The sequence below is a fragment of the Triturus cristatus genome, chromosome 7 (genome assembly GCF_964204655.1).
Source record: "Triturus cristatus chromosome 7, aTriCri1.1, whole genome shotgun sequence".
Taxonomy (NCBI): Eukaryota; Metazoa; Chordata; class Amphibia; order Caudata; family Salamandridae; genus Triturus; species Triturus cristatus.
In genome coordinates this window covers 307,225,388-307,248,116 of record NC_140590.1, presented here as the reverse complement: position 1 = coordinate 307,248,116, position 22,729 = coordinate 307,225,388, and the positions used below count along the sequence as shown (strand labels likewise).

The 22,729-nt window shown below is 50.0% G+C and overlaps 1 protein-coding gene across 2 annotated transcripts in view; it reads right to left on the bottom strand.

Moving 5' to 3' along the window:
* Positions 1 to 22,729, bottom strand: part of LOC146809527 (immunoglobulin superfamily member 1-like) — an 828,174-nt gene that overhangs the window by 70,143 nt on the left and 735,302 nt on the right. The gene's annotated exons all lie outside the window — the stretch shown is intronic.

Here is a 22,729-nt window from a genome sequence, read left to right as displayed (position 1 = left end):
CTAGAGAGGTCTAGCGCCACTTCTTCTTGAACCAATGATCAGAGGTCCCTACGCTGACGGAGAGGACGGTGACTCTACATGACGGCTAGAAAACTTTAACTATTTGCTGAGGACCAGTTCTGACTTAGAAAACGACTTTTAGCCAGAATAGGTAAATATGGAAAATAATGATCTTGCATTTAATTGGCTTTTCTTACAAATTGATTTAGATAAACAATATTCTGTTTGAATTACTGTGTCGGGTGGTTATTTTATTGTTAAGTTTTATTGAATATTTAGAGTGTTTAATTGTATCACCAAATCTATAGCAAATAGTTGAGATCTCATTGACCTCAGGGTACATGCAGATTGGTTAGGTAAAGAGAAAAGTGTTTCCCTTACATATGGCAAGGATAGAGTGGTAGGATGAATGTTGGTGTTATGGGCCCTAACAGCGTGTGATGTGTATGTGTCTGTGTGACTGTGAAATCACTCCGTCCGTGGAAGTAGAGGGGATTCGGAAGCACTGATCTGCACCACTACAACCGGCCCCCACCCTGGCAGCCCACCGGATAAACACCCGGGGCCCCCTACGGCCAGTCCGGCCCAAGACAGGAGTGGAAACAATATCCTTCATGGTCAAAATGTGGCTACTAAGTTACACTCTTCCCAAAACACTGACAGCACTCTGTGTTGAGAGAGAATGGGAGGAAAAGTGTGTAGTAGCCCCTTCGGCCATTAGCCCCTTGACTGTCTTTGGACTCTGTGCAGTCAGAGACGTTTTAAGGCATGGGCAAAGTGGGCTCTGGCCCAGGGCCCCAGCCTTTCAGGGGGGGCCCTGAGACAGTCTTGCCCCGATGACCTTGAATAATTCTTAAGCAGATTGTTCTAAATAGCATTTTCTATTAATTTATTTTTAATGAGGTCAATGTGTGAGTCTGTTAAGGGCATTTTCTGACAAATGTTGTAGGTATGTTTCATGCAACATCCATTAAAAAAAAGTTCCTTTTAGAACAAAACGGGACTTCACATATGAGAAATGGGAGGGTGTCACAGAGATTATTTGCCGAAATATTAGTGAGCTGCAGCTGTGTTACAATACGGAAAACAATCAATCAATCAATCAGGGAATTGTAAACACGCTACTCACCCCGAGGGTCTCAAGGAGCTGTAGATCTGTCTAGCCGAAGAGCCAGGTCTTGAGGGTCTTCCATAAGGTGTTCAGGGAGGGAGCTTGCCTGATGTCTGCTGGTAGCTCGTTCCAGGTCTTGGCATCAATTTGGGAGAAGGATCCTCTGCCTGCTCTGGCTCTGTGGATGCACGGGGTTTCAGCCAGTGCGAGGTTGGAAGATCAGAGGTTTCTTTTGGGTATGTGGAAGTTGATTCTGTTGTTGAGGTATTTGGGTCCGTCGTTGTCTAGGCGTTTGTAGGCGTGAGTGAGGATTTTGAAGGTGACTCTTTTCTCCACGGGGAGCCAGTGCTGGCTGTTGTGTTCGTGTGGGGGATGCCGAGGACGAGTCTGGCGGCGGTGTTCTGTATTGTCTGGAGTATGCGGGGTAGGGACTTGTTGATGCCGGCGTAGAGTGCGTTTCCGTAGTCCAGTCTGCTGGTGATGAGTGTGTGGGTGACCGTCTTCCTTGACTCATGATGGGATACATGTAAAGGTGTTGCGGAGGATGCTGAGGGTGTTGAAGCAGCTGGAGGTGACGGCATAGTCCTGTCAGTTCCCTGAATATTAGATGTAAATATTAGATGTAAGCACATTTAGAATTTGGACCACAGTCCCTGTGCACTGTCAGTGACCTGGCCAAAGAGGACATGAGAGATCTGAAACTGGATCATAAATTCAGAGCTGTTCTGAACAAGGGCCCCAAAAATACGTTTGGCCCAGGGCCCGCGAAATCCTTAAAACGTCCCTGTGTACAGTAATTCTGAAGATGAGCATTGCTTGGGGAGGCAAAATGGTCCAACCAAGGGTGGCCAAACATCTTCACAACCTATCTGAAGGCTTCTTCAGTTAGTCAAACTTAACTGAAGAAGGCACGTTCCTGCTTAAGGAGTTGCCTGTAAATTGTCTTTGCCTGGTATGTATATTGCTGAGAGTGGCAGAAGATTAATCTCCGCCCAAAGACAAAGCTTGTGTGCCAGACATCTGAGTGATCTTATATTAATCCCCCTTGATGAAAATATAACATTTGGTACCTTGGTTGTCTGACATGACGACATTTTTTCACGATTAGCAAAAATAGTAAGGGCCCGATTCACAGAACTAACTTAAGACAAAATCCTAAACTTACTACCATTTTCGTATTCACAGAAGGCACTTACTCATTTTGGTATTCACAGAAGACACTTACTCACTTCGGTATTCACAGAAGTTAAGAGTCCTAACTTTAGGACTTCTAAATGCCTTCTGTGAATACCGAAAGTCTTAAAATTAGGATTTTTCTCAGTTTATGAGTCCTAAAGTTAGGACTCCTAACTTTACTACTACTAAACTGATTAAAATCCTAATTTTAAGGCTTTCGGTATTCACAGAAGGCATTTAGGAGTCCTAAAGTTAGGAGTCCTAAGTTTACTACTACTAAATTGAGAAAAACCCTTATTTTAAGACTTTCGGTAGTCACAGAAGGCATTTAGGAGTCCTAAAGTTAGGAGTCCTAACTATACTACTACTAAACTGAGAAAAATCCTAATTTTAAGGCTTTCGGTATTCACAGAAGGCATTTAGGAGTCCTAAAGTTAGAACTCCTAACTTCTGTGAATACCGAAATGAGTAAGTGCCTTCTGTGAATACCAAAATGAGTAAGTGCCTTCTGTGCATACCAAAATGGTAGTAAGTTTAGGATTTTGTCTTAAGTTAGTTCTGTGAATCGGGCCCTAAATTTACACAAAAGTGTAAGTTTATCTTTGTAAATTAGGTACCGGAATTTATTGTGGCGTAGCTTAGGGGAAGATTCCATGATTTTCCAAACTTTTTTGTGGTTATACAGAACACATCATCTATCCATATTTCCATGACCTACTCCTCTCTTCCCAACACTTCTGTCCTCTGTTGTGATCTGAATTTGGGATTGATCCTTGCCCCTCATTATATAGACCACACCAGATGCTTGGCTTCCTTTCATTTAGGGGCCGATTCCGATTCCGGCCGCAAAACGAACCGCCGACACGGACCCGGACCGAATACCGAGCGACATGGACCAGCGCCGTGCGACCCGTGCAGTACGATGCAACGCGAGTGAATTACAACTGACACGTACGGAATACAAGCTGTACGACTGAGCCGTAGGGAAAATAGTGATCCGGCCGGAAAACCGACGTGATTTTCACCGACCGACACAAACCTGGGATGAACCCGACCGACCCGTACCCGCGATGTCTGACCCGCGCAGTACGATGAAATGCGTGTAAAACCATACCGACTCACACGGAGACCAAGGCGCACGACCGACACGCACAGACAACCGGGCACACAAGCAATAAAGACCGCCGCGACCGACTCGTATCAAACACAGAAGATAGGCAGCGTGAACGAGGTGGAGAAGCCCGCATGAGACAACAGCAGCGTCCGTTTCCGTCACATGAACGTCTCCATCATGCCTACAAAACCCAAAGGAAAAAAGACAAAAAAAGGACCAAACAAGCAATGACAAAGCCAATAAATACCAAATAAAAAAAAATGGGACAAAGACACACCCACAACTCCAACTATATAAAGGACTACAATCACTACCATCATCCCTTGCAAACAGGAGACACAGGCAGCAGCAAACACCATTACCCAGCAACCACAGACACACTCACAACTCACCCATCACACAACTCACACACCATCAGCACATCATACAAAAGCAAACACACATACACCCAGCAAAACCAACATCAACCCACCCTCACTTGCACCCTCACAGACACATCCCTCACCACCACCACCCATCACCATGCCCCAAAGAAGAATCCAAAGTTCACAGATAGTGAGTTAGAAGTGCTGGTAGACGAGATCATCAGAGTAGAGCCACATTTGTTTGGTACATTGGCCCAAAGGACCCCCATCTCACAGAAAACCAAGATGTGGGCGAGGATTGTGGACAAGGTGAATGCTCAAGCACCAGCAAGGCGCACAAAGAACGATATCCAGAACAGGTGGTATGACGTGCGCAGGAGGGTCAAGAAACTCATCGAAAAAGATCACGCCCTGAGTCAGTGCACTGGCGGTGGCCCTCCTGCCAAACCAGTCTACTTCAGGACCTGGGAGGAGAAGGGTCGGGACATCCTACCACCAGAGAGCTTCCATGGCCTAACAGACATACCAGAGCCTGGTGAGTACACAAACAACATACCCATGATTGTGTGGCAAGGGGACAGTGAAACCATGCACCGCAAGCAAAGCTACAGTAACCAATAGATAATCATCCCAAGATGTGTATGCCAGTCAGACAAACACAATACCTGCCAACTCAGAGTGACTGGGAACTGTGTCATGACATGCACCAAACTACAAACAAATAGAGCAAGCCAGTGGCACAAAGCTAAATAGACACTGCCAGACGGTTTCCCACCACAAACACACTACTTCACAGTGCAGCTGACTGACAGGAAGGAATTGTGGGGATGCAGGTGAAGTGAGTGTATCCAAAAGCATGATGGATCCTGTAGTCACAGATAATGCTCCCCCTCCTGATTGGCCCATCAAGACCTCTCTGAAACATGCCTACATCACAGGGAGTGGAAAATGACTGACAAGATGGCTGACACTGGGTCCTGCTGTGGGGAGCACAAGGCCCTGCTAGGGGTTGTGTGCAAATCAGAAGCAGGACACCACTGACTGACATCCTGAAAGACAACTTGCACGCCCTACAATGGAAGCACGTTTCATGATGGGAAGGAGGACTGACAGCCCTGACCATACTTACCAGCATGTGGAGACAACCCCCCCCCAACACAAACTCAACACAACTCACCGGGTAGAATGCATTGACACACACCTCAGTGAAATATCAGCAAAAGATACCCTGTACTGGGTGCTGCTGTGTGAAGCACATGGGCTCTCTTTGGACTTGTAGCCAAACAAACACCAGGATTTCACTGTCAGCCATCTTGCCATTGCTGTCACACCCCCTCACAGGGAAGCAGAGTCAAGAGGGAGGAAGTATGGGCATGCTGGGAAGGGGGGTGTAGCCAAGAGTATGATGGGAGTCGCAGTCACAGACAATCTACACCCACCCACATGGCCCAGCAAGCTCAAACTGAACCATATTCGCCTCACAGTGAGTGGGAAGGGACTGACAAGATGTTTGACACTGGGCTCTGTTGTGGGGAGCACAAGGCCATGCTGGGAAATGGCCAACAACAAACATCAGAACTTCACAGTCAGCTATCTTGCCATTGCTGTCACACCCCCTCACAGGGAAACAGAGTCAAGAGGGAGGAAGTATGTGCATGCTGGGAAGGGGGGTGTAGCCAAGAGTATGATGGGAGTCACAGTCACAGACAATCTACACCCACCCACATGGCCCAGCAAACTCAGACTGAACCATACTCGCCTCACAGGGAGTGGGAAGGGACTGACAAGATGTCTGACACTGAGCTCAGTTGTGGGGAGCACAAGGCTATGCTGGGAAATGGCCAACAACAATATTAAACTCTGTCCGGGACAAGCTGGGAAAAAGCAGTGTACAGGCAGGCATCTGTTCGAAAAGTAGAAAGTGTCATGTTTGTGAACCATCGATGCATGTAGAAACATAACTCACATTGTGTGTCTCTTCCAAACACAGGTGGTGCTGGGCACCCAGCACCAAATGATGAGGATACCCAGTCCCAGACTCTGGCGGACACTGAGCTCTGTGGTCTGACTCTCTCACTGTCCTCTTCGGATGACGACGACCAACCTGGCCCCTCCGGTGTGAGCCATCATGCAGCACCAGCAGCATCAACATCTGCACCCCCTGTACCCACAGCTCCAGCATCTGGACACCGACAGGGCACCCCCGCCAACACGGACAGACCAAGGCCAATCAACAACCACAGCACAGGGACACAGGACCCCCTGGAAGCTACAGCAAACACCACCAGCAACATCACCCAAGGGGTCACAGTGACACCTGTGCGTCCCGCAGCTTCTCCTGCCCGTGTGGATAGGGGTGCTGGAAGGGGTGGGAGGCAGAGGGCGTGCCTTGCAGAGGGATCTGGACTGCATGATGACCCCCACCTGGCATGCATCTTAGATGCGTACCAGGATAGCACCGGAGGATTTGGCCAGGTAGTGGAGATCCTCAAGGACATGCAACACGAGCAGGTCGCCCACCTTGCCCGCATGGAGGCCAAGTGGGATGCCATTACTGTGGTGCATCAGGACATACTCCAATGCCTCCGCCAGATCAACACCAACCTGTCCACACCTCCCTGTGTGGCCACAACATCTGTCACAACACCATCTGCCAGCGCCACAGGGAGGGAGGAGGACTCTGGCGGAGAGTCCCCTGCACCGCAGAGGCCTGTACCTGAGGATCCCCCCCAGAAGAAGAGGGGTCATCCGAAGAAGGACATGTGAGAGGCAGATGTCCCAGCACATCCCCCAGGGCCTCTAAACCTGTTCTGGACAATGTTCTTTGTGCGCAACCCGTTCACCTTGTCCAATCGCACACAACTCGCCCACATGACATGGAGGGTTCATGTTGGGCCAATGTAGCAGATGACTGTGGACTTTACTCTGGATATTTCATCTACCAGCACTTCCAACTCTAATGTGAACTTTGGATTCCCAAACCAATGTACAGCACCCACCATCCTGTGCATTTCCCACATACATGTTTGAAAATAAACTCACCAGTACACCATACTTGCCTCTGTTGTGATTCCAACTTGTCATGTTCAGGGAGATGTCGATCTGCTACACAAGACAGTGCATGCCAAATACTGCAACAATGTGACCAACATAAGGTGAGTCATGGTGACACATGTGAGGGAGACACACCACTGTGGCACCACAACACATACTTATGACATTGACATGCACAGACACAACACCAACCCCAGTCAGTGGTAACAAGTCCACAGGTGAGGTAAGCAGATGTCACTCGGATGTGGGAAGACAGACAACGCACATAAGAAAGCATAGCACAGGTTCATTACACATCATCAACACGTTTATTCCAAAATGGTTGCACGGTAATTCTACGTAATAGTGGACACACGCTCACAATGTGTTGGAGAATGGAAGTCCAGGGATGTGTGGTACATCAGTTGATGGGAATTGTCAACTTCCCCACTGGTGTTGGCTTCTGGGTGTTGGGGGTCAGTGTTGACCAAACAACAGGCAAAGTACCCTGGGAAGGACAGACACAAGACACAGTCAATAGCACAGAAGAACAGGAGAGAACTGCAATACACATGCACAAAACATGTTGCAAGACACCTACACAAAAACTAGTTAGCAGTACTACCCTATTGTGGAGTACACACCACCTGAATGGACACATCACTGCACGCATCCAGTCAAGTGGTACACAGACACACTCATACAGCAACAGAGCTGCCACAACACATTCCAGGCTACCTCCATACATTCACATAACAACCCTTGAAACTCACATTCAGGTGAAGAAGTTGTTGATGATCTGTGAGCGGACGTCACCCTCATCCTCATCATCACTGGCATCTTGGCCCAGGCCGGGATCCTCCACAGGTGCTGGAGGTTGGTCATTGTCATCCTGGAAGAGAGGCACCTCTTTCCGCACTGCCATGTTGTGTAGCATGCAGCATACAAGGATTATTTTGCACACCTTTGCTGGCTCATCTGGGAGGGCCCCTCCGGTCTTGTCCAGGCAGCGAAAGCGGCTTTTCAGGAGGCCAAATGTCCGCTCAATCACCCTCCTGCTCCGACCATGTGCCTCATTGTAGCATAGCTCGGCTGGTGTCACAGGGTTCCTGAGGGGTGTCAGCAACCACGGCATGTTGGGGTATCCAGAGTCACCTACACACACAAAAATGAACAAGTAGCTGAGTTTTGTAGGAGTGCGGAATACAACATTGACTAACACACAAAATGAGAAACAGTCAGTACACACCGACAAGCCAGGCATGCTGAGCTGGCATCTGTGACATCAGCGTTGCAATGCAACTACTCCTCATAATGTAGGCATTGTGCGCAGAACCAGGAAACCGTGCACACACATGTGTGATAGACATGTCAGCAAGACATAACATCCAGAGCATTGATGGAATGGTAGTGCTTCCTGTTCCGGTATGCCTGCTCATGTGCCTGTGGTGGTATCAGGGCCACATGTGTCCCATCAAGTGATCCGATGACGTTCGGCATCCTCCCCAGTGAATAGAAGGCATCCTTTATTTCAGGGAGTTCAGCTGAGCTAGGGAACTTGATATACAGGTCTAGGAAATGCAACATCCCCTCCAAGACATCGCGTAGCACCCGACTATACATCATTTGCGACATATCACCAGCAGTAGCCACAGTGTACTGGAAGGTACCAGTGGCAAAGAAGTGCAGGGCTGCCATCACCTTCACCTCTGGGGTCAGTGCTGTAGTGTATGACCGGCCAGGTAGCAGATGTGGCGCCAACTGCTCTGCCAACTCCTCAATCAGTGGCCTGATGCAGTTTTGTTCCTGCATGGTTGCAAGGTCTGGGAATGGTCGATGGACAGCTGGTGCCCTGCAGTACAGAGATGCACAAAGGAAGATTGTCAGTTCATCCACCCATGTGGCCATGACCAGGCTCAATATCACATGCTAGATCATGACATTACACAATGTACTGAGGTGTGTGCTGTTGGGCATGGACACATATGTCATCTACATGACCACCACCTTACATCTCAGTTCCACATGAGTCCCACGTAGTGCAATGGCCAATCATCTGGCTGTGTCACCCAACCTATGTACTGCTGCAATGTTCAAACCACACACCACAGTGACAAGTGAGGCCTGATGTCTCCCACGCATCACAGATCTTTGCCATGCAGAAACCCAGGGTCCCTGTATTGCCATATCGACACAGCAATGGACATAACGTAAGTGCCATAGGTAGTGGCCACTGTTGTTCCTGCCGGCCCTACATGTACGTCTCTTAGACACACACCCCATCAAGGTAGATCCATATACCACATGGATGTGGAGACTGTCACCCATTGGGCACATTTGATCAGACACATCTGAGACACAACATGCACACAGACTGTGGGTGCACATCAGTATTGTGGCTACAGGTCTCACTGTGACGTACCTGCCATCACCCCCAGGACTCAGGGTGTATGTGACATGTCCTAAACATATCCAACCTGAAACTGTGTCCGTGGCTCATGCCCATCACTGTACAATTGCACATCACAGTGGTAATGTGCACAACACACAAAGGATTCTGCCCCCATGTACATGTACACAGCCTGGGAGTGGCTGCACAAAGTGCCACCCAACAAACCATATGTGCCCCCCCCCAAACACCCAGGGAATGCAGCCTTACATGCCATGGGACACTGTGCGGCCAATGCTGTAGTGTGATAGGTGTGCACAGGTGTCCATGGCCAGTAAATGTGTGTTGCATCCGTATAATAGTCACACCAATGAGGTCTGACGCGGGTGACAATGACCTAGCTGTTCGTACGCTTTGTCATTGAATGCAATGAGGTGCGATGCGGGTGACAATGGGTATGCATTGCACGGTCCATGACCGAGCCGTTCGTACGCTTTGTCATTGAATGCAATGAGGTCCGACGCGAGTGACAATGCGTACGCATTGCACGGTCCATGACCGAGCAGTGCGTACGCTTTGTCACTGAATGCAATGAGGTCCGACGCAGGTGACTATCATGCATACGCATCGGACAGGCATGGTCTGACACAGGCGTACGCCTTGGCCATTGAATCGTATGGAGACGGGTGCATGTGTATTTTCAAAATACGCGTTGTACAGTCAGTTGAACGAGCCGGGCGCACCCATTGGCTCCGACTGTCATGGAGACAGATGCGGATTCAAAACTTGTACGAGTCATGCACTGGAAATTCAGTTGGATGCCGACAACAATGTTGCAATTTCAAGTGTTCCATGAAGGTGAAGATTTGAACAATGTGGAAGGTGTGTTCGAGTCGTACATTTAAATGGATTGGCCAGATTCATAGAAGGCAACCGTATTGGACCTATCACTTGGGACACATGGCACATATTCTGCCTCTGCAGCACAGATATGAGGCTGGCTGGCCCCCACGGAGCTCACTTGCCTGCACTACATGCTACTGGACCACATCTCTGCTACCACTGCTGCTGTCTCTGCATCCTCTGGCCCCTGCTATGGCACGTACTCTGGAGAGGGCCCCAGCCTTCACTGAGGAGGAGAACCAGGCCCTGCTGGACGGGCTCCTTCCACAGTACAGCAAGCTCTATAGGAAACCAGGGGGGCAGGTGAGTGTGCAGTCCACTGCCTTCCTAATTATGCATGTTGTCTGACTAGCAGTACTAGCAGAGTGTACACCAGTGGCAAGCATTCTCACCGACTACTTTCATCCCCCAAAGTGTGTAGGTACATGTAATGAACAGGTGTCCTGCTGCTAAAGTGCGTTAGTGCAAGCTTAAACTATCCAGGCATTGTTAACATGTCAGACATGCAGGGCATTTGTCCTTCACCATGGTTGCACTACCTGTGTAACTCATTTCCCTTTGTGATGATGACATTATCTATCCAAATGTGTGCACCACAAAAATGGGGCATGTGTGTTAATGTACTTTTCACTTTGTCATCCTCACAGGTTGATGCCCAATAGAAGCAGGAGATATGGCGGACCATCGTCCGGGCTGTTCGTTCGGTGGGGGTCTACAAGCACCGGATCATCAACTGCCAGATGAGGTGGCAGGACCTTCGGGGCTGGACCCGGAGGATAGCTAGAGTCCAGCTGAAGCTGTCACCTCCACGCAGGAGGGACGGACACCGGACCCTGACTCCCCACATGCTCCGGATACTGGCGGTGGTCTTCCCGGACCTGGATAGGCAGACAGCAGCAGGAAGGGGGTAAGTGCATGCCTAATCTGTGTACTATGTCTGACATGCTAATTGCAGTCTTTTGGCCTGGTCACACTTCCACATTACGTAGGTCTTATAGTCCAATACTCAGGTCCCTTAATTGTGTGATGCACCCTCCTCATCTGTTCCACAGGTGTGGCCCCTACAGTATGGTGCTTGTGTCACTAGGGCACTGTGTCCCTGCAGTCAGCTATGCTTCAGCTACCGGACAGCATCTGTTCCCGTAACTCTGTTGTGGGTCTCATGAGCGGGTCAATTGTTTACACAATGCCTGAGATCTGTTCCAATTGCTGGTCTGACTCGCCACATGTGGCTGGGGTATTCCAAACAAACCCTTGCAGAAGGGTACTACCATTTTGGGGCCTCAGGAGTATTTATATCAAGTATGTCACACTTGCTTAGCCACCTGCCTACTGTCCAGGGCCAAACATTGTTTCACGTAGACCTGGCCAGTCATGCCTCCTCAAGTGCATTTAGAAACACTCTGTAATCCCACTCCTGTGTATGAAATTGCAGGTTCTGCTTAGTGACATGTGCCCTCAGGTGTCTGCCTCTGTGTCATTAGGGTGTGGCTTGTTGTTACGTACAACTGGGGTGTCCATGATTCAGAGGGTCAGCATGACATCTGAGATGTGACTGTGAGAGACAAGGCCTGTGTGACATATAGGTGTGTGATCATCTGACAGCGCACAATGGTGTATGCAACTGTGTACTTCATGCAGCTGGGTTACATGCATGGCAGACTGTGATGTGTTAATGTACAGGGAGTTGTGTTTGCAGAGACTCATATGTCTGATTTGCATGATGTGGGGTCTTCTGGGTCAGGGATATGTTGTTTGCAGGGGATGGGCAAGTGCACTTGTCATCTGCAGAGTTAGCTTTACCCCTGAGCTAGGATTGTGAGTCAGTGCATATTGTTGTTGTCTGGATGTCCTGACAGTCACTGTGGCAGGAGACAGTGTTGACTGACTTTCAGGGCATCCCAGTGTCATGGCATTTAACTTGCTATGAGTGATCCTGCATTGTGTTCAAGTGTGCACCATGCACCCCATTGTGGCATTGCCCATCAGGCCATGAGAACATCATAGTGTGTGTTGCTGGCATGCATCACAAGCATGTGAAATGAGTCTCTGCCCATCCCTTCATCCGGACACCTGTACTGAGTCAGTAGCAAGAGATTGTCATGGTGCAGCGGGGACCCAGCAAAGAGTGCATACATGGATTCCGACGGCACGCGCATGCGCAGCAGAGCTGAGCGAGTCAGCGTTCTAGCTGCCCGCTCGTCCGTCCAACCCGGAAGTGCCTCACTCGCCTGGGAAGCGCTGCCGGTTGAGACCGCATTTAACCGCGGTATTCAACCAAAGCAGCTCTTCCAGTACAGAATCGGAGAGCGAGCCTTCCGCTTGCCGCCTGACCGCCGCTCCAGCCTTGAAATCCGGAGACTTGGTTTTTGCCGACGCGCCTTGCGTCACCCTTGCTTGGCCGCCTTCCTGACTCCTGCCTTTACGGCGCATGAGCGCCTCTGCCCACCTTCGCCTGGCCCCCCTTCCTGACTCCTGCCTTCCCGGCGCAGGAGCGCCTCAGCCCGCATTCCCTTGGCCCCCGTCTTGACTCCTGCCGTCCCTTGCCTCTGCATTCCCGGTGCAGGAGCACCTCTGTCCCCAGAACTCGTACAGCAACACACCGCGAGTGTGTTCACTGCTGTATCAGGGGGACGCCACGCCGGAGCGCCCAGAAGTCCCGTGACACGCACAGGGTAGCGTGTTCACGGCATCGTGTGCCCTCCGTAGACCTTAAGAAAGTCACTGCGACACACACAGGGAAGTGTGTTCGCAGTAGTGCCTTGATTTCACCGTGCCGGAGCGCTTTATGTTGAGCCATACTGCGACACGCACAGGGAAGCGTGAATCGCAGCAACTTTAATTTCACCGCGCCGGAGCGCTTTATGTTGGAGACATACTGCGACACGCACAGGGAAGCGTGAATCGCAGCACCTTTAATTTCACCGCACCGGAACGCTTTATGTTGGAGACATACTGCGACACGCACAGGGAAGCGTGAATCGCAGCAACCTTGATTTCACCGCGCCGGAGCGCTTTATGTTGTGACATATTGTGACACGCACAGGGAAGCGTGCGAGAAGCTCTACATTTCCTTTCGTCCCTCAGAAGCACCTCCTCCTTGCACGTCCGCAACGCACTCCTTGCTGGCAGAGGAAAAACCTGGACCCACTTGCCTTTCAGGTGACTATGTTCTTGAAACCTTGTGCTGGATAAATGCATGGTATGAGCAAGTAGGTTATAAGCTGGGCCCGTTTGTTAATCCATGGGTCCTTTTCTCTTATAGTTGGCGATCCTCAAACACAACCCTCAGACAACTTAGCTCCTGCCAGACGACATCATTTTCCCTGTCCTTGTCTCCTTCCCCTGGTTCCATCCTCAACTCGGTCAGTGTATCCACCTGCCGAGGTGTGGAGGGGAGCGGTGGAGGTTGTTTGTGTCGTCTCTGCGAGATAACCTCACGAGTATACCAGGTAAGCCTCGTGGGGCCTTGACAGAGATGTGCTGTGTGTATAGTGACATACACCTACATGTTCACTTGCATGTCAAACTAATGTGTGGGTGGTGCATGTTGGCACATTGGGGTGTTAGCATCCAACATGCAACAGACATATGTGGGAAAGTCAAGGTGGGATATGTGTGCCATGGTTGATGTTGAGAATGACAATTGGCTTATTCTAAACTGTGTTGGCACTTTGAGCTGTGTTCAACTGATGATGCCAGGGCTTGCCCTGTGATGTGATGTACTCACTGTGGTGTGTGCAGTCGGTGCAGGTGACTGATGTTGTTCTCTTACTTCCTATTCCTATCCAGATACATCCACGGCCACAGGAGGGGACAGCTCCACGGACCAGGAGGAGCCACAGAGCCTTACAGGGACAGAAAGAGAGAAGTCGGGGGGACCCAGTGGCACAGAGGGCGAGTGGAGCCACACCGAGGAGTCGTCGGCACCATCCCCCCCAGCTGAGGGCCACAGCAGCTCTGAGGATGACTCCCTTGTGGAGGCGGGTGTCAGCAGCCACCAAACCCCAGCTAGTGAGGCTGTCCTCGCCACCGCCGCGACCACCACCACCACCACCACCCTCCCATCGACTCCCATCCCAGAGGTCCATGTAGGCTCCCGTGTTAGCACAGCACACCCTACCCCTGTGTCCCTTGCTGCCCTGAGTGAGAGGTCTGTGGACTTACTTAGACAGATCCATGTAGGGCAGACGTCGATACTGAAGGTCCTCCATGCACACACAAGTCTGTTGACACAACTGGTGTCATTCATGGAGGGCATTTCCTCAGACATGTCTGCCCTGCAGAGGACCAATCAGTCCGTGGCCTCCTCCCTGATGGCAGCAGTGTCCCTCCTCCAACAGTCCCGCAACCCTCCTACCCCTGCACCACCCACGATTCCTAGCAGCCTACCTGTCCCGAGCACACAAACCCCCAAAACAAGGTCTAGACGTGCACACAAGCAAGCACAGGGAACTTATACCACACTCACAGGGGCAGGTTTGCAGACACACACACAGTCATCCACAACCACTCCGCAGTCCTCCGAGGCCTCTCCCTCCCAGTCCCCTTCATTTGCATCACCTGCAACCCCATCTCCCCAGAAGCTCTTCCTCTGTGACCTTGGCCTCTTCCCCACTGACCCAGCAGATCCTGATTACAAGGGGAAGAGGAAGTCCCCACACACAGGGGGAGGGCCCCTCATACCCGGGCACCCTCCCCCAGGCCCAGTCAGACTGAGACCCCCAGCCGCAAGTTGCACCGGAAGAGCAAGACTCCCCCGCCACCACGCAGCTCCAAGGCAAAGTCTCTGTCCTCCATCCCCCAGGCCACCACTCTAGAGGTTCTCCCACCACTCCCTGCCCTGGGTTCACCCACACACAGATACACCATCCCCAAAATGCTAAGGCCATCCCCCCTAGCACTTGCTTCTCCACACCTGGTCAGACGATTAGTGCCACTGATGTGGGGACCGTGCCCCCCCCATCCTGCCAACATCACCTGCCCCCCATTCCGCTCCCATGGATGTTGGCACTGCAGTGGAGTCCACGACCACCCCATCTGACTTGTGCACTGCAGTGGTGACCCAATCCACTCCATCTGACCTGCCCACTGGAGTTGTGCTGGCACCCACCCCATCTGACTTGTTCCCCACAGTTGTGACAGCACCCACCACTTCAGTCAGCTCCATGGCAGTTGCAAGTGTCTCGCCTGCATCCACCACCTCTTCACTGCCTCCTTCTGCTGCTCCCTGATCCTGTCCCTGAGGTGCTTGGCCTGCCCCCATGTATGCCCCTCCCATGGGATGACCCCGGTCCTTAGCAGTGCAGGCAAGCAAGGTGTGACAGTTGTCACTCTACTTAACTATTTGGCATTTGGACATGGACTGGCCATTGGCCTTTTGTTTGAACGGACGTTTAACTTTTAATATGCTGAATAAAGCTTTTTTCTTTATCCCTGTGAACTAGATTTAGCTGTACATTACGTTGATGATGTTTAACATGCTCTTGCATCTGTGATGCTTGCTTTCCAATGTTGAATACTGATGTGTTGCTGTGAGGTACTCCCTGTGGTCCATGAGATGTGTATCCTATTCTGGTGGGTATCCATGGCATCCTTTGCAGCTACCTGGGTGTGTCAGGATCAACTATTTGTGGACACCTCTGTGAACATTTCATTTGCATGGTCACATCTCTGGCTTGCACCCATGCACATATGATGTGCTTCCCATTGTCCGATTTGTCACTTCCACAGACTTTGTGCACATCACCACTGGACCTACAGGTGTGGGCATCATTGGTATAGGAGCAACCGGGTCCTCTGTGCAACTTGCTAGACATATGTTTTGGGTATATGCAGATGACTTGGGGGAGACTCACGTACCCAGACTGTTGTGACCAGAGCCTTCATTGTGTGGTAACTGATGGCTGACAGACCAAGTGTTCTGCAGACATGAGTGAGACGTGCGGTGAATATGTTTGGCACAGCTGGGCTTCCACAGAAGTTGTGTCCCCTCAAGTAAGTGTGTTGTCCCGTGACATAGCCTGGACCCATGGTGTGTGTTGTATGAGCATGTGTGTGTGTCTACATCCCTGTTCATACACAGTGTTCCCATGATATATTCCTGTTGTTGATGCTTGCTGAGTGGTACTGGGTTAATACCACTACTTTTCCAATGGGCTACCAGATGTGTGGGTGCATGACACACTACTGTTAATTGGTGTATCATCATTGGGATTTGTCAGTTCTGAGTGGTGATGGTGTTGTCAGACACAGATGGGACACAGTCAGGGTTCCCCAAGGCACCTGTTTATTTGCTAAATCATGAGGTTGTCCCTAGGTGGTACCTTTCAGTGATTGAGACATTTATATGTGTGTGTGACTGCTCCCACTTGTCGGGTTCATGGCTGCATTGCTGGCAGGTGTCAGCATGTGTGCCTTGTGGTTCTCCTTGGCTTCTGCATTGTCCTGGGACTGTGGCAGGGATTCTGAAGGTTACGTGAGCTTTGAGGTCATGGCCATGTACCGCATACTGTGCAGTATGTCTGTCATTCCCCAGGGTTGTTAACTGTCCTTGTATGATGTGTCTGTACACCTCCCAACATTCCTGTATTTGTCATGGGTGCATGTGCAATGTCACCTGTCCATGTGGGCTTCACAGATACACATTGTTGCAGTTCAGGGTGTGTGGTGTTGAGGGTGGACTGATGTAAATGTTTGCATGGATGGTCCCCTAACTCCCGTTTGCCCATGGATGAAGGGCCATGCTGAGTGATTTGTGTTTGTGTATGTGTGATGTACGTTTGTGGAACAGGACACATGTCTGGGTTTCCCAGTTTGTACGACTTCTGCCTTTGTCATCACAGTGGAGGTGTCATGCATGCTTGTGTCACCCCAATGTCTGGTCCCTGGGGGTAGTGCTGGTGTGTGTCAGTCTCTTGCTGTGTTAGTTGGTATTCATTCCAGCATGTGTCACATGTGTCTGTTGTGCTCCCTCTCATCTCACAATGCCTGTTTGCCCACTAAGGGTGTCCCAATGATGGTTTACTTTTGTATGGCACTGTGTCTACATTTCTGTCACCGTGGTTCAGCCCGCCTCATGTGTTGTGTAGTTGCCAGGGGATACTGTGACACACACACACACACATGGTGTGTCAGATCTGCAGTGTGGGGTTGCCTGTTTGTGTTTGTGCATCTGCACCAGTGCATTGGTATTGCTGTTGTGGGCCTTTGTCCAGATGCTGTTTCTGTGATTTGGCCTGCTGTCCCTGTGAGTCATATCACATCATTGTGCACATTCACCCTGGTTGTTAGGTGCCATTGCTGGCATGGAATGTGAGTTTGTGAGCTGACACCTACAGTCTACACATGTTGTTTTGATTAGTGTGCCTATTTGTGAGACGTGTGCATGCTTGGAGATGGTCACTTCTGCTCTTGTGTCATTGTACACTGTATGCATTGTCAGCCCCCATGTGTGGTGCTTGTCTGCATATGGCCGAGAGTGTGTTATGTTTTCACAGCACTGTTAGCCTCACCACATCTCTGTGGGAATGGGACACAACCACTGGTTTGCCACAAAAGTGTTTAATGTGTTGGGAGCAGGGATCATACATGCTGTTAGTTATTTGCAGCTTTGACCATTATGACACTTCCCTTTTGGTCACTGTGATGAGGGGTGTTTAGACCCCATCACCACAATGCTCAACATCTGCTGCAGTTTGGAACCCCACACTTAACTTCTGTTCTACACAGTGAGGGGGTGTTCTTTTTACATTGCCACAGTGCTATAGTGATGCTTGCCTTGTGTATGGCACACTCCTGTGTTGGTCACACATGTGCTGTTAGTTACATTGTATGTTCGAAGTCATAATCACTGTTGTGGGCATTTGTCACAGACTACACACTGTTGTCATGATATTAGGGGGGATGTATTTAGCTGACATACCTGATGTTGGAGTATGCTCGATGTGTGGTGCATCACCCATCCTATGGCTGGGGGTGGCAGGGGTGATGTGCAACATAGTCCCTATGGGTGGGGGTGGCAGTGTTGTAAATTGAGACAACGATGTGATTAAGCATTTACTAAAGACATTAATTCCCCTTTTATAGATTGTGTTTTCTCTGTTATGTTGACCGAAGCTTGGACTCCATTTTGTATTGTCATGCTTCCACGTGTTCCCCACGAGAAGAGTCCAACCTCTGTGTTAGTTGCTCTTGCAATCTGCCTAGTAACAGTCTATAAATAGCTCCTTTGTCCATCTGGCACATGCCCAGACTTGACCACATCTGTTATTAGTTAGCCTTGCTTGACCATGTCCTCGCGGGCTCAACGAGTGCGTTAGCTCCGCCCACATATTGATTCAGTATCGAAAATGACCATAAAAGGTAATGTTCTTCGGCCTCATGTTGTATCCACCCACTTATGAGCCCCTCTATTGTGTATAAAAGGGGACCATGTACGTAAGTTCTTTGTGCTACTCTATGCAATACTGAAGAGTGTTGTGTGGATTGTAGGACCACCCTTAAGGGTTAATAAATGCTGTCTTTGTACTTTGCAGTTTCCGTGCCAACTTCCTTATAGATTCCATTACAGGAGAGCGAACCCTTGTGTCCTGCGGGCCTAGCTGGGGCCTGTATTCATCAATTGGCGCCCGTCACGTGGGGCTCATCGGCGACTCGGATGCTCGAAGGACTGGTCGCGATGAAGGTGAGGAATTGGGCCGGGGACGTGATCACTGCCAGCGGCGTCTTAGCCCTGGCATCCCGAGGTTTTTCTTCCTTCCCTTCCGAGCTGACCGTCTGGGTGGCGCCGGTCCTCGACTGAGACCTCTTCTGTCGGTCTTGCCGTGAAAGCCGTTTGGGCGATTGTGGAGCTTGGCAGTTGGAATCTGGACTCTTGATTGGTAAGAACCGGTGTACGGTACTTGCTCCGAGTTTTTGAAGCCTGATCTGGCTATTTGAGTTTGATTTGTGATGACTAGTCATATTTTGGATTTGTCTTTGTGAATATATATGCGTTGCAACACATATAGGCAGGTAATGTGGAGAGATTTCTCCAGAGCTGTGTAACTTTGAACGGCGCAACAATTAAGTGCCATTTTTTCTATAATATTGCATATTTTGCATTATTTCTGAGCATGCCTGCTTTCAGCGCACTCCGTAAGTGGTGCTGCTGTTTCGGAAACCGGTTGAACCTCGAGGAATCTGCTCCAGCTCCCCCAGAGGGGACTCCTAATAGGGATATGTATGTGAAGCATGGTCTTTCCTCCATAATGTACAGCACAGTATGGAGGAAATATACAAAGAAGGATCCTGAGTTGCGATGGCCTTTGTATGGATCGTTTGATATACGTAAGATTGAGTATGTGGAACAGTGTATGTGTAAGCGGCGTGCTCGTCAGGATATGTTTGAGTGTGTGCGGTTGTGGGTGAAGGAGGTGCGTGAGCGAGAGAAGCGTGAGAAAGCGCTGTTTGATAAAGAACAACGGAAGAATGATCATGTGCGAGCACAGGAAGCGAAGCGTCGGGAGGACAGAGAGCAGACGGACAGGCAAGAGAAGGAGCGTAGGCTACAAGTTTCGGGTCAATACGTTGTTCGGCAGCCACTTTATCCTGTCCTTAATAATCTTGATGATGATTTTTCTTTACTAGATCGCCCTCCGCCCCCTTATGTCGGCGCATCTGCTCCGAGGCCGCAAGATTCTGTCCCGGGTACGGGTAAGGTAGATACGCGGTCCATGTTATCAGCCGACCAAATGGCTGAGCTTCGGCAAATTTCCTTCCGTGCACTTAACGGCAAGATATCTATAGAGGAATTATTTCATACTTGGGGGTCGTGGCAGGAGAGAGATAAATTGTATTTTCTGGGTCATTTCGCGGATGAAGTGATTGATGCTTTCCGGAAACGTTCTGGTGTTTTTGAGCCCGACGAAGTATCATCGGATGCTAAAGCATTGCGTAATGGTGTTTTCTCTTTTTCTAAGGCTCCAGATACGGTTCGGCGGCTGTTCGCCTTGCGGGACGAGGTGCTGGTCTATAAAGAGAAAGCGCGCCAGCGAGCAGGGAAGGAGAAGCAGTCGGATTCGTGCACATCAGAGGGCCACTCATCCACCTCCCAGTCAGATAAGGATGACATAGTGCATGTTAAACCAATGCGAGAGGCGGCGCCTTTGTATGTTCCTCCTAAAGGAGCGGGGACTAGCTCGGACATTACCTCCGCCGATGCTAAGGGATATTTCGTGTATAATTGGGTTTACACCCCATGGCATAGGGCTGATGTTATGGCTTTAAAGAATGCGCTGCCCGACCCCCGCAAGAATCCAGCGGCCTTCTATGAAGAAGTCGAGGGGGCCTTGAATTCTTGCGTTATGACTTTAGCAGATATAGATTTGTTCTTTGGGCTTATTCTACCACCAGACATGTGGCGATCTGTGCGGAAGGTAGATGATGTTGCCACTTTTAAGGCTCGATGGTCTGACTTGGAAAATGAGGATAGGGAGAGGAAGCCCGCGCAGAAACCGCCCCAGAATATTTTAGATCTCCCTGCTGCTATTGTGGCTAAGTTGAAGACAATTATCCCCCCTAAAAAGATTGACTGGAATATGTTAGCTGCATGTAAACAGAAAGTTGACGAGTCAGTTGCGGACTTCTTTACGCGCTTTGAGGAGACGTTTCATGATTTTAGTGGACAGTCGCTTACCGACGATACGGGGCGCCACCTTTTTGCGGATAAATATGTAGCTAATCTGCTGCCGGCAGTTGCGGCCCGTCTGAAAGCGAGCGAAAGTTCTTGGTCCTCCGCTACACCGACGGCCCTCCTGACTATCGCTCAGTATTATGAGCGTCAGGAGCAAGAAGCAAAGGGCCAGGAGGAAAAGAAATCGAAAGATTTGAAAACAAAGGTGATGTTGGCGCAAGTCTATGGCCCGCCTCGACGGGGTAGTAATAGAGGTAGGGGAGGATCTTATGGTCCTCCCTCGGGCCGGTCTGATTTGAATAGGAATCAATGTGCGTATTGTAAGCAATCGGGTCATTGGGCTAGGGACTGCCCGGTGTTGCATGCATCGCGCCAGGGGCATACCCACGGTGGCCCGCGAGGTAGAGGGGGTTTCTCGAACTTTCGAGGGAATTCTAACGAACAGGCTCGTTTTGAGTCTGCGGGGCAGCACCGAGATAGATCAAATGTTTTCGATCGCCAGCATCAGTGTCAAGCGTCAGGGATTGACCGGTCGGGGTACCATGACTCTCAGCATGCATAGGATTGCGTTGGATGGGGGTTAGAATCAGTTGAGGTACCGGTCGATCAGAAGGGCCCTTATGTCTCGGCTGAGGTTTTGGGCTCTACTGATCAGTTCCTAGTGGATACTGGAGCGACACGTAGTGCGCTATCTAAGCAATTGGTTCCGGGGGCTCCCCCATCCGGCTTAATGGTCACATCGGTAGGGTTTGATGGTACACTCTCCCGAAGCCCTCTTTCACAGCCCCTCATGTTTAAGGTTGATTCTTTTTCTGCACCTTGTCCGTTTCTGCTTGCCCCGTACACACCGGACAACATTATGGGTCTTGATATGTTAAAGCATTTTAGGGCTACGATCCGTTGCTCCCCTGCTGGTGTGCGGGTAATATTGAATGACAATTACCCCCGATCTGAACGGATGTGTACGATGTCAGAGGATGCGCTGTTAGCTACTCTCCCTCGTGCTTTGTGGGCAACTTCGGATACTGATGTAGGACAAATGGTGATTCCGCCTGTCCACATTAGCGTCCAGGAGGGGGCGGTGTTACCACGCCTCCCACAGTACCGTATTTCCCAGGAGGGTGAGGAGGCTCTCATACAGATAGTGCAGGATTTGATAACGGTTGGGGTAGTCGAGGAAGTCCCCTACAACATTTGTAACAGTCCGATTCTTCCCATACTGAAAAAGGATACGGATGCCAGAGTTTATCGGTTTATAATTGATTTGAGGGAAGTGAACAAGATCGTGATACCTCAATACCCAGTGGTTTCCGATATCACGACGTTGCTTACCTTGGTCCCGCCTACGGCGACCATGTTTTCAGTGATTGATTTGAAGAATGCCTTCTTTTCCATTCCCATTCACCCTGATAGCCGATATCTTTTTGGGTTTACATTGAATAATAGACCTTATCGTTTCTGTAGGATTCCCCAGGGCTATACAGAAAGCCCTAGCATTTACAGTCAGGCTTTGAAACGACAATTGGATTCCTTTGTTCTGCTCGAGGGGGTCGCCCTCATTCAATATGTAGATGACATCTTACTGGCGGCTGACACCCTGGAGTTATGTGAAAAAAGTACGTTATCCTTACTTTCCTTTCTAGCGTCCCGCAATCATAAGGTATCTAGGAAGAAATTGCAATTCTGTAGACCAAAGGTGACTTATCTGGGTCACCTTTTGTCTAAGGAGGGATGTGCACTCACACCGGATCGTATCCAAGTAATTTTGGATACACCGAGACCATCCACACAGAAGGATGTGCGTGCATTTTTGGGCCTTGTTTCTTTTTGTAGACAGTGGATATTGGGGTTTTCGCACATAGCTAAGCCATTGTTAGCCCTTTTGACAAAGGACGCGCCTATCCCAATCCCTTGGTCAGATGAGTGTGATACTGCTTTTCAGCAACTACGACAGGCCCTTTGT